The sequence below is a fragment of the Acartia tonsa genome, chromosome 7 (assembly GCF_053477335.1).
Source record: "Acartia tonsa isolate MP-2025a chromosome 7, ASM5347733v1, whole genome shotgun sequence".
Classification (NCBI taxonomy): Eukaryota; Metazoa; Arthropoda; class Copepoda; order Calanoida; family Acartiidae; genus Acartia; species Acartia tonsa.
The window spans coordinates 35,952,854-35,967,049 of NC_137266.1; the positions used below are offsets into that span (position 1 = coordinate 35,952,854).

At 30.4% G+C, this 14,196-nt stretch overlaps 1 long non-coding RNA gene across 1 annotated transcript; it reads left to right on the forward strand.

The window, feature by feature from the left end:
* Positions 1-13,358: 13,358 nt before the first annotated feature.
* Positions 13,359-13,898, forward strand: LOC145324295 (uncharacterized). Its single transcript, XR_013881231.1, has 2 exons — positions 13,359-13,475; positions 13,863-13,898. It is a non-coding gene; the product is annotated as an uncharacterized LOC145324295 (long non-coding RNA).
* Positions 13,899-14,196: the final 298 nt, after the last annotated feature.

Genomic DNA, 14,196 nt, shown 5'->3' on the forward strand with positions numbered 1-14,196 from the left:
TTAAGGGGCGATGGAGAGGCTTTGTAGAAGCTATGTTATATAATTAAGGTAAGGGGATATTATGGGGCGATGGAGAGGCTATGTAGGGGCTATGTTACATAATTAAGGTAAGAGGCTATTATGGGGCGATGGAGAGGCTATGTAGGAGCTTTGTTATATAGATTATGGTAAGGGGCTATTAAGGGGCGATGGAGAGGCTTTGTATGGGCTATGTTATATAGATTAAGGTAAGGGGCTATTAAGGGGCGATGGAGAGGCTATGTAGGGGCTATGTTATATAAATTAAGGTAAGAGGCTATTAAGGGGCGATTGAGAGGCTATGTAGGGGCTATGTTATATAAATTAAGGTAAGGGGCTATTAAGGGGCGATGGAGAGGCTATATAGGAGCTTTGTTATATAAATTTAGGTAAGGGGCTATTAAGGGGCGATGGAGAGGCTATGTAGGGGCTATGTTATATAATTAAATTAAGTGGCTATTAAGGGGCGATGGAGAGGCTATATAGGAGCTTTGTTATATAAATTAAGGTAAGGGGCTATTATGGGGCGATGGAGGAGCGATGTAGGGGCCATCAAAGTGCAATGTAATATAAATTTGGAGAAGGAGCAATGAAGGGGCGATGGAGGAGCGATGTAGGGGCCATCAAGTTGCAATGTAATATAAATTTGGAGAAGGAGCGATGAAGGGGCGATGTAGGAGCGATGAAGGAGCGATGAAGGAGCAATGAAGGAGCAATGGAGGAGCGATGTAGGGGCCATCAAGTTGCAATGTAATATAAATTTGGAGAAGGAGCGATGAAGGAGCGATGAAGGAGCGATGTAGGAGCGATGTAGCAGCGATGTAGGGGCCATCAAGTTGCAATGTAATATAAATTTGGAGAAGGAGCGATGAAGGGGCGATGTAGGAGCGATGTAGGAGCGATGTAGGGGCGATATAGGAGCGATGTAGGGGTCATCAAGTTGCAATGTAATATAAATTTGGAGAAGGAGCGATGATGGGGCGATGGAGGAGCGATGAAGGGGCGATGTAGGAGCGATGTAGGGGCCATCAAAGTACAATGTAATATAAATTTGGAGAAGGGGCGATGTAGGAGCGATGTAGGGGCCATCAAAGTACAATATAATATAAATTTGGAGAAGGGGCGATGTAGGAGCGATGGAGGGGCGATGTATGGGCCATCAAAGTACAATGTAATATAAATTTGGAGAAGGAGCGATGGAGAAGCGATGTAGGGGCCATCAAAGTACAATATAATATAAATTTGGAGAAGGAGCGATGAAGGGGCGATGTAGGAGCGATGGAGGGGCTATGTAGGGGCCATCAAAGTACAATGTAATATAAATTTGGAGAAGGAGCGATGGAGGAGCGATGAAGGGGCAATGTAGGAGCGATGTAGGGGCCATCAAGGGACTAAGATATATATAATAGTGAAGGGGCCATGAAGAGGCGATATTTAATTAAATAGCCCCTTGGAATAGGAGGACATATCATCTCCTCTTTAGAAGGGGCGATAAAGGAGCGATAAAGGATCATTTAATCGCCTCTTAGGGCAAGGGGCTATTAAATCGCTCCTTTCAAGGAGTCATAACATCGCCTCTTGTTATAAGGGGCTATTAAATCGCCCCTTTCAAGGAGCCATTACATCGCCCCATGTCATAAGAGGCGATCAATTAAAATAATCGCTCCTTATGGAGGGATGTCGTGAAAAGGACTATACCCGGGACTTTTATTATATTTTGAGTGGTTAGTTCATTAGGATGAATATCCAAACTTTTCAACCACTAATTGTAATCTTAAGAAGGGATAATTTTGTTTATCATCATCTGAGATGTTCATCAATTTATCGGACATTGTCTTATCCCTTTAGATCCCTCTATTTTGAAATAAATTTCTCCGTTAAATCAAATATCTCTTATGGCATTACCAGAAAACTGATGATCAGAAAATTGTATAGAAAAGGTGCTTATTAATCACATAATATTTTCATCCATCGGAAATGATAAATATATTCTACAGGAGAACATAATCTCTATGCATGGTTGATTGTTCATTTATGAATTGAATGCCTCGACCTTGAACTTGAAACTTTGATCAAGTGTATCCTTGTTTCTTTCACGGTAAGAATGAATAATGATTGAAAAAATATGCAATAAGGATGATAATATCCATAAGTAGCAAAGCACAAAAATTGGGGAATCAAGTAACGAATAAATTGAGTTTAAAAGCAGATGATATGTAATAAAAAATATATAACTAGACATTGAAAAATTAGGAAATATTTCAATGGTCTTATATAGCATGATCAGAAATGGCCCAACTGTTATTATTATTGCATACATAAATCTTAAAAATTCAAGATTTATTTGTATGATATATATCACTGAATACAATTGATTTTTAAAAAGTTTATTGTTGCAAGTGCAAGCAAAGCAATCATTTAAATCAATGCAAAAATTATCAAACAAATAATTTCATGATAGATAGATGAATAAATAAAATAAGTATAGATGTATAACCCAGCCAACTATCTGGCCCCTGTCTTTGGGACCTTTTTCGTCTGCTAGCAAACTAATATTTTGTAGCGACTTGACTGTGTTATTAGTTGATATTCTAAGACCAAATTGAAAGTCTGTACATGGTCCACAGGTCTATGTAAAGTTTACTTAAAATTTAGAATCCAATCAGTTTATAAGTTGTGGGGATCTTAAGTGGCGACTTCCCTTAGGAGGGTGATAGTACCCTCCCAAAAATAGTTATAATCCTTTCCAATACTATGAGAAGCTACATTGTAATGGAAAACCATATCAGTACAGGGGTTAGCGAGATCCTTCAATAAACAAAGACATACATAGATCCTGTTACTTTTTTGAAGAATGATGATAGATAGATAGACATAATCTAGTGTGAAACAAACCAACATTTTGCTTTTTCCAAAATTTAATCTCTATAAATTTTTCTTTCTTTCCAGAATTTTATTTTTGTTTTATTCTTCTGCTGAAAATTAAACTTTGTTCTCTCTCTGTTCCAGAAAATGGATTACATATATTGATGGATAAAACATTTGATTTTCTAAAAAAAAATAATTTATTTACACGTTTCTGTTCACTTAAAAGAAGCGTCCTCTGCAATGTGTATGATGATTCCTTTAATTATTTGGAACAATTAAGTGTAGAAGCAACTCTTTAATCTTCAGTAGTCTCCAATTTAAACATTTAAACTTGATGACTATTTATATATAAATTTTTTATGTGGCATTACTATTTTTATGATTCCTTAGATTATAACAAAAATTTGCGCGCTTCATGTTTAAATTGCTAGTAAAAAACAGTTTTCGTGTTATTTTAAAATTTTCGGGTATTTTGTTCAGACTTTCTGACATGACATTTTTAAAAGCGCTGTAGCTCTATATTCATATAGATAATTTCTGTATGGATGTAATCAACCTTGTTTTTTTGTTACTATGAATCCATAATTATTCAATTCTCAGTTTTCCGTCTGAATAGATGTTTTTTCAGGCCTTAAAAAGAATGTAAAAAGTTATGAAAAATGTCTCACAACGATAAGAGGGACCATTTAATCCGTAGTAAAATTTAAATTAGATTTTTTAATTCATTTAGAAACTTTATGTAACACTGAAAATTTGGAACATTAGTAGCGCAGCATTAAAACGATTTTTGGATTAACACAGAACAAGGATCACAACAGCAAAGCAAAAATGTTTATAGTCATATATAGAGCAGATGTTGATTGTCATAAAAACATATAGCAAAAAGAAAATCACAAAACCTTTATGTAGAATATTCAACTATTTTTGATTGACAACTGACAGTCGTGATAACTTACTTATGAAACTAGAGTTAAGGCTTTGTTCAAAACAACAAAAATAATTTTTCTTGTTTTTATTCTATTTCTATACTCGAATATTTTGTGATTAGAACTCATAGTTTTTAAAAGTCCTAACAATAAAGCATAAATAAAAAGCTGTTTAGAGGCATATGCTTTAAATGAGAAAATATAAATCTAATTTTATATTAAGATTGATAGAAAGATATTTATTGCTATCTCACAAAGTTCCTGTCGAGCACTAAACCCCTCCTCCTTAATTAAATAAGCACCTAAATAAAAAATAAAGGAGCATAGTTTTTTCCGATGCCTTATTCCCTGCAGGGGGCTTAACCAAGTAAAGCAAGGGAGCATCGAGTATAATTTAACCTAACCTAACCTGACCTAAAGTAACAAAAAAAAATAACCCCCACCATATCTTTATAAAAAAAAATAAGTAAGAAGGGGTTGCATTGGTCAACAAGGCACTTTGAGGGAAACCGTCAGATCGCTATATTTATTAGAAGAGAGTGAGTAAAATATATAAATCATCTAAATGGGCATTTATAACTGGGCATCATGCTTCCTAAATATTCTTTTATCCTTTGTAATGGGCTGTTAAAAGTTGGGCAGTAATCCCTTCTTATACCCATCCACTATATCATAAATAATATCAACATATAGACATTAGAGATACGGCTACTAGAGTGTTCACACACATCCACTATTTAATTAAAAATATCAACATATACACAATAGAGTTACACCCACTTGAGTGATCTCACACATCCACCATATCCTAAATAAATTGTCACAATAATAAATTTCTTACTTTATGAGTTAGATATTAATTTTGTCTTCCTTATTTCATTATATTACATCCACTATATCATAAATAATATCAACATATAGACAGTAAAGCTACACCCACTAGAGTGTTTACACAAAATCAACTGTATCATAAATAATATCAACATATAGACATTAGAGCTACACCCTCTAGAGTGTTCACACACATCCACTATATCATAAATAATATCAACTTAGAGACAACAGAGCTACACCCACTAGAGTGATCACACACATCCACCATATCCTAAATAAATTGTCACAATAATAAACTTCTTACTTTATGAGTTAGATATTAATTTTATCTTCCTTATTTCATTATCAGCTTAGCAACTTACATTTCATGGTCTTCATATTTCTTTAAGAATGTGAAATAGGACTCTAAGATAAGAATATTAATTTAAATACCTAATTTATTAATATTAATTTACCTAAACTAAAATAACCTATCAAAGGCTACTACAAAAATATGATGAAACCTGCTACTCTTTTTTCTTTTCATGATCCAAATATTTTATAGTTTTCATATCAACTCTGTTATAACACATTCATTCTTTATTTGTCAATAAAAATAATTTACAGCAAAAAGTTTTCTGCAATTAAAATATCCTAAGTGCAATATCATGTAAATGCATTACAGAGAATGTGTTTAGAATTTATTTTTAGAAAAACAGAGATAGTTTGGCATCAATATACAGTACACATATTTTTAATATCAAAATAATAAAAGGATATGTAAATGGTGGAATATTATATTTTATGGAATACTATTGCTTTATGTCTAGCCTTAAAGAGGCAATGCAATTCCAAAAGTTAATAGTCATAACAAAAAAAAGATTCAAACATGGAATTCTAAAATTAGCAAAGACAATACATGGAATCAAAAATTCCATCTGTTTTACTTGAAAGGCTGATTCATTAATATGTATTAAGCATTTCTGAAAATAACAGATTTTGTTTATTGGCCATTTTCTTACCTTTTTTCTCTGAAAACTTATAAGATAAATTTTACTTCCTATGCAATAATGCATAACATGATAAAAATTTGGCAAGATACATTAATCAAATTTAATGCAATAGTTTTGAAACAAATCCTTAATCTAACTTTTTATATTCTTTTCATAAAAGTATTTTTGTTTTGATCCTATATTACAAAAAATGAATAATTTATATATCAAGTTGTCTAATAGAAAGTTTGTTGCATTAGACATTAACTAATATAAGAAAAGAAATAATATCCTGCATAAAAAGAACAAACCAAGTACATCTAAGAAATATTCTTACAATGGTCAACCTAGAATTTTAAGAGGTTATCAAATTTGTTAGTGAACTAGACTTAAATTTTGTCATAAATATAATGAAGATCCATGAAAGCCCTGATGTTTTGGGAAGATGGGTGAAAAAGTGATCAATTATTTTTTAAACAAGTTATATTATCAATTAATTTTTCTGTTTAGGTTATCTGTTTCATAAAAGTTATCTAGGCTATCAGAAAATAATATCTCTATTGTATGACGGATGCACTTGTGCAATTATGATCAATAAACTATTGGAACACTTCACTCAAGATGAGTCCCAAACTATTGCATTTATAATATTACAATATGCAAATTGTTACATAATTGAGAAACAGATAAACAAATTGTTCAATTTAACAACAAATTATTCAAGATTTAACCTGCATTTGCTTATAGTTGTGATTTAGATGATGTTTAGTTAGAGTTTTATATCAAACCTTATATAAGTTAGAGACATGTAATTATCATGTTATGTTAGGCAAATGACAAATTGATTCAAGTAAATAAAAATTAATGATATAAACCTAGAAACTTTAAATAATTTTATCATAACAAGATTATGACAAAAGCCAAAAATTCACATTTTAAATTTTCAAGGGATTAAAAACCCAAGTGATAACATTTGACTATACAATCTCCTCTATAATAATCAACTAAAAAGATGATTAAAAAATATTTTATTTTTAGTGAAACTTCATCGCTTCATGATTAAATTTATTTTTTGTGTTAAGTCAAGTCCACCTGTTTACAAAATATTTTTTTATCCTAACTCATTCACTTTTAATTTTAAATCCCAAAATTAATTGCAACTTTGAATATGAAATTGATCTGAGGCAGTATGGTTTAAATTTTGGTTGAACTTTACAAAGTTTTTCTACAATAAGTGAAATTGATAAGCATTTAGCAGACACTGTAAAAGGTACATTGGATTGTTTTTAAAAAACTTTCATTCATAATTACCTCTCACTACTTATATGATTTACCTAGTGTAATTTTAGATAGTCAATAAAGTGGAAGGTTCATGTGTTCTAAATGACTTTTGAAAATAGATATTGCCATAAATAGATAACAGGAATTACTCATCAACAGTAACATTTTCCTTTCAGTGTGACTTCTAACAACTAATATAATAAACTTCTAAAACCTTGGATGTGGGAATTCATGGCTATGAATGGTGGAACTAAATCAATGTCAACAAGAAGTGTTTAAAAAATAAAGATTTAAATACATTCTCTATAATTAACTCTTTATCTAAAGTTATTTTTATCAACTTGATGTCAAGTTTACAATATTTGCTGTTATAAGATTCAGCAGATTAACAGTGCTACAATACTTATAGAACAACTTTGCGACTAAAAGTTGAAGTAAATAGACAGATAATTAGATACAAAAGTTTAAAAATAGTTTCATTTAATCTTTTCATTCATTTAAAGGTGTAGTCTATATGTTTATAGCTGAAAATATATATTTTATGATAAATAAAATATGCATTAGTAAAGAATACAACATAAACCAATAAAATAAAAAGAGAGAAGAGTGAGAATTAGTTTGTGACAGAAAAAGAGACAGTTATAGAGTTACTAAACATCTAGGAAAACTTTAAAAACTTTAAGCAATTAATAGTACAGAAATTGCAAGTAGGCTTATCCAATCAGGACATTTATTTTAGCAATTAAGTTTTTAACTCACTAAAAATCAATGTATATTTAGGAAAATGGCAGTTGTTCTATTTTTTGTTGGTTTTAATAAATCTAGAATGTTTTTTTTGTGCTTTTAGTTCTTTTTACAGTTGTACTCTTTGGACCTTTTATTGTTCTAACTAATGTACAGAAAACTTATTTTTCTAACAGGTATGCAAAACCCTTCCCCAATTCTCCCCCCCCCCCAAAAAAAAAAACTTTCTTGAATTTAAAAAAAATATAACCTTGAAGTTATTTGAGAGAAAAATTTAATGCTCTATATTTTATATCCAAGATTGTAATATTTATTTCACATGTATCATATATATATGTATATACCATGTTTCAGAAATGAAACTTTCAGATAAAACAAACAAAAAGATGTGCAATATTTTAGTTGGTCTGCATTTCATAGTGAGAGTGTCACACAATTTCCCCCTAAATATTAACAGTGCAAACTGATAATCTGAGAAGCAAATTAGTAATTTGATGTTTTATCTTTGACTAGATTTTAAAAAAAACTAATAATTCCAATTTATTCAATAGTATAACTTTTCGCCTCAAATGTACATTTTGAGCAGAAAATTTAACAAATTTTTTATGATTGAATATTTAAAATATCCTAGATATTTGATTATTATGAACTATTTATGATTTAGATTATATTATTGTTCTGCTATTATGAATTATGTAGTTGTGTCAAGTTTGTTCGGATGTGATAGAGCACCCTGATGGTGATGCATTTACAACTTGGCATTAGATTAGCAGAGATGAAAGACAGAGTGGAGATGAGAATCAAATTGCATATAAATTTGTGGCATATTCAGTTAGGTACCTAAACAAGGATTTCCACAATCAAGTTTCATTTAAATGTGTACACATATGTATATGAGGGGCAAACATAGGTAATCATTCTATAAGATTGCAAAAATTGGCATATTCAGGTAGGTACCTAAACAATGATTTGCACATTCAAATTGCATATAAATTTGTTACAAATTTAGTAATATTACTATATGAGATTAAAACAATATGTTTTGAACTTTAATATAAAAAAAAGAAACTAAATACAAAATATATTACATTTTCTGTAATGTAATAATCAATCTTTATAAAAGTTTGTTATTTTTGCACATTTAATGCAGGTATTTTTTTTTTTTTATTCAAAAGAAAAATTTCATGTCCATATGAGGCATAAATACTGTTTACAGTAACTAACTGAACTTTGTCAACATTTGTACATGTTTTAATATATGCCACACTTACTTTGAAGTAAACAAAAAACTAAATAAAATCCATTTTGCCCAATAAATTGACACTTCAAGTGAGTTACAAAGGGAGGGAATAATCTCAAGAGCCAGATTACTTAGTGAAGAAGCAATTCTTATATAGCAGGTGAGTAATTTAAATGTTTTTTGAATTAGAAAGAACAAATAAGTCAAAGTGAATTTTAGAGTGACTTTGAGAATAAATAAGCAATTAAAAAAATTCTTGTACAAATCCTAGAATGGATAAAAGCAAAAAAATATAAGAAGCTGTAATTTTACATTGTTCTAACAGATGTCTGGGACTTACCCAATAAGTATTCTTTTGTACAGCTTATGAGACCTTCTTTAACATTTTATCTATTTCCTATCCTTAATCCAAATGTGATCATTTTAAAATGTTCCTCCTAACAATGCTTTATGTGTAAAATTTAGACAGCAATTTGTAGGTAAAACTTTCATAGTTGATAATAAATATTTTTACATAATTCCTATTTCTACCTAAAGTTGGGTGTGATGTATTTTTGATTTTTTTTTAGCAATGCCAAAGATAAATAATATTATAATTTGTACTTTTTGGATTGAAAATTTCAAAACAAAACGGATCAAAATATCTGAAAAGTAGGGATGCAAATCTTTATATGCTACAATTAGGTTTAAGTTAAAAAGTACCTACTTTTATCTTATATTCACTTCAAGTTGGGTGTGATGTATTTACAATGTTCCCAGCAATGCTCTGTGTGTGTGTGTGTGTGTGTGTGTGTGTGTGTGTGTGGTAAAAGTTAAAGAAGGTGATGATGGATTGTACATATGATTTACATTCCCCAGGCCTGTCCTTCTGCCCAAATATGAGATATGAAAACTTTAAATCTGATTAAGGGTGGTGTACACATCAGGAAGTGAGGGGACATTGGATTGTAAATTTCACTGGTACCTAAAGTTTAATTGCAATGTTATCTTATTTGTTGGCTGAAAAACTTAGAAAAATTTTATTGAATTTTGATTAGTTTAACACAAGTAGAGTCTAAACCTTTCAATCAATGATTTTAATCTGCAGGAATGGTAAACATAATTTATATTAGTTTTTTTACATTGTCTTATCCCCTAGAATTTCCTAGTACACATGTATTTATTTATAAACTTTAGTTTTCCTCTTTTTAAATATTTTGACACTGCTTGAATTTTAATTTCGAAATTGTTTATTAATTACAGCAGAGCAGCTTTGTGGATTACCCCTCATCAAAAACTAGTATAATTTGGTCCATTTGGCAAACAAACAATCATAAACAAATGGGTATGCATGCATCCTTCATAGTAGCTGAGTAAGTTCAATTTTGAAGTCTAGTTAAATTAGTTGAATCATGGAAAAAAACGTATTCTTCGTATTTTCACTGTAGTTTATCTCCTATTTCTAGCCCCTATAGGGCTTTAATCCTGCGGGACAATCATTTACATTTACCTAACCTAAAATAACATACCAAAAGCTACTGTAGAAATACGACGAAACCCGCTACTTCGTTTTCTTTCAATGAAATTTTGGTTTAATTCTATATAACTAAGAATAAAAAAATATAAAACGAATGAAAAAGGATGAGACAATCATAAAAGCAAAGACAATAATGAAAAAAAAACACGATGTCTTTGTCTAATCATTGCCAAAACGCAGGATATTATACCAAATTGTCCATTGAGTAGCCATTTTTAAGATAATTTTTATAGGAAATTCAAAAATATCTTATAAACAAACATGTTTAAAGAACATTAGTTGTATTAAAACAGAATAATGCACAGACTTACGGACAAGGTAAATTATATACTGTTAGCACAATTGTATAGGAAATCTAATAGGTCTATAATATTGGGATGGGGACATACAGTTATTTAACCTCTTCACCCTATAGTGTTTTACTCCAATGGCAATCTTCACAAAAAAATTTAGCTGTATATCTTAAATAGCATCCGAGATAATCACATTACCCCAGAAGTTTTAAGGTCGGACACAGTAACCTATAGAGTAGCCTAGCTTCTAAAAATCTAAGAAGAAAGAAAATATAATGTCAGAATGAGGACTTTATGTAATTTGGTTAGAGAATGTGTTTGACCAAAAAAATAACATGGAAGAAATGAAAAAAAGATAAATCTTCTGGGACACAGGGATACTCATTGAATAGCAATTTAATCTTTATCCCCAATTATGATAAACAAAATTCTTCTTTGGAATTATAGGTGGTTTCAAACAAAGTGCCTTGTCGAGCACAGAAAACCCCAACCCTTCTACTTTTTAAATTTTGAAAAAAAAATCAAAGGAAGGGTGGGGTTGGTAGTTTTTTCGTTTTTTTACTTTAGGTCACATTATATTGGGCACTAAATAGCTTTCAGGGTTAAACTCCCAAATATAAGATAGAATTTATGAAGTTTTATTCGCAGTCCACATTATCTAATTCGTTGACTCAAAAACTTTTGATATTTTACTTAAATTTAGGTGGGTTTAGACTATATTTTTAAATAAATAATTTAATCTTTGGTTAAGTCAATTTTGATGATTATTAATAAATTTATTCTTACATTGTCTTTCCCCTTTGCATCCCTGACAAATTCTTGTATCAAACGAAATTGGCTTGTCAGTCTGTCAGACCTGCCCGCTGAAGACACAGGGATCTTAAGGGATAAGACAATGGGCGAAGAAAATTGTTGTACACACCCTATTATTGAAATCAAAATTAACACTTTTGTATATAAAAAGTATCGATTGAAAATTTTGGACATCCTTAAAAAATGCAATCAATCAAGATTCAATGGTGCCAAACGTTTTTAAGCAAATGAGCATGTCTATAATTCTTTAAATACCAATATAATTTACAGTCCAATGGCCCTTCCCTGCCCACAACAGATCTTATTCTCACACATGGTAGAAAGTACAACATTTATTTTAAATGTAAAAAACCTGGTAATCAAAACTTAACGATTTACAGTTTATGGAGCAAAGTTACTCAATAGCTAGGTTGTATGTCCATCGTAAAATATAAAAGTAATAAAATATAATGTTAGCTTATGGTAGATACACATAAATTATTTTCATACTTGTATACTCAGGTATCTAAAGGGATAACACGATTGCCAATATATGGATATTCATCCCCAATGACGATACACAACTTTACCCCTTCTGTAGGTTACAATAACTGGTTAAGACACTTAAAATAATAAACCAACAAATCATAATTCAACAAAGTCTCAAAAGTTGTTAAGCCAGCGAATAAGAAATGTTATTATAAAAATGTAATGACTAAAATGTCCACTCCCTACCTGATTAAAACTGAAGTTCCAGTAAAAGCAGACAAAATTTTGAAGGATGTGAAACAAATAATATGTCTTCCAGTGTCTATACAATAAATATTATATGTCTAGATGTTCAATCTCATAATTGTACTTATGGGCACGCAATTTAGGAACAATTTTAACATTTTTTTGGTAAGAAATTAAAATCATTTTTGGTTAAAATGAGCGTTAGGAAACAGATAGCTAGTAATAAACTTAAAATACAATTTTTAGAAATCCAATAAATCATTTTCTATATCATAATTCTATCTATAATACTTAAGAGCGCTATTCAGGTGTTCAACCCCAATAACTAATCTTAAGACTTTTTAGGAAGACGCAAAAAGTTTAAAATCACCATTTCCTTGTTATCTGAGGCCTGGGGTATCTGATATTTAAAGATCATTAAAATTTAATTTTATCCATATAACTAGTCTATAAAATGATGCATTTACGGAAAATTATATTGTGAATATAATGGAAATAAACTTACACAATTTTGTTAGATTAGACAGAATATTGTGTTGGACTGATTATCTATGATATTAAATGTATTGTCTAGCCTAAGCAAACAGGACAAGCTATCAATCCAAATAGTTCTCTGTACTCTTCTTAGAAAACAGGGTGATGCATCCAAATTGTTCTTAACACATTTACAGTGAAGCAGATAAAAATTTCTATTCTTGGGGAGTGGGGGCGTTTAAAAAATTAACATCATCTCCCCCCCTCCCTCGCCTCAACGTTGCTTATTTTTAAGATTCAGAAGATTGAATACTGTTAAAACCGAATATAGCTAGAAAACATGAAAATCTAAAATGCCTCCTTCTCTAAATGAATCAGCTTTAATCTTCATAGAAGTTTTATTACACTTTTTAGTTGCAAATTCGTGCCATTCAATAGTTTAGAATAGTTATGTTAGACAGGTTATCGCGGATAGTAAAATGTGTATCGGAAGTATAATAGTGTGATGCGTTTGTGAACTCGAACCTTTATCCTTTTGTTTTCCTTATCATTAATGTCAGTTTGGAAAGCGGTGAAATTCAAATGTTCATAATTGAACGCGGCATTCAAAACAATGCTTGCGCATGGACCATAAACAAAGCGAGCGTAGCCATCTTTGATCTTTCTTTCAAAATGTGCGGATTATATGCGTGATGAAAAACCATGTATAATCAGAATTGTGGTGTTGTCCGTACTGAAAAATACCTTTGATTGCTTCCCGGCTTTACAGGAACAAAAACTTCGGTAAGAATTCTTTCTTTAAGCATTTTTAATGGAATGGAATGAATTTTAAAAGACGGCAAATTAATCGTTCATTTTTACTTAAATTAGACCAAGTAATTAATTTATTTTTGTATCAGAATATTTTAATCGTAGTCTATAATGATTTTGTTTATGAATTTCAAACTCGTATTTAATTTTTGATTAATTTTAAGCAAAAAAGTAACCCTAGTACTTTATATATTTTAATATAATTTCGAATGCACGCAACCTCTCATAATGAATATTTATTTTATTTAAAAAGACGATTGTTCCAAATAAGAAAAGATTTATTCTCTTTTACAAGATTTATTTTATCATGTATTTAACATTTTAATATTTGATTATTAATTTTGTTATTTTCTATTTCAGCATGACCGTTTTCATACAATAAATTGTATTAGTAACTATGCTGGTTTTGTCTCTTGTGGGAAGTAGCAGGTTTCATACGTCTGTACGCAAAGATCTGGTAAACGGCCAACCAAATGCCGTTGTACCGAAACAAAATGAAAAACTTAACTAGTGTTAATATTATTATTCGTATAAAATTTTCTATAATAATCGATTTCAAAATCATACCTGAAATCTTTTCAACTTTTAACACAGTTAAAATGATCGGCAAATGAGGGATGGAGACTTTAAGTATAATATTCAAAGATGAAAGATTTTTTTAATAATCTGCTATTTAAGATAGAAAGCTTAAATT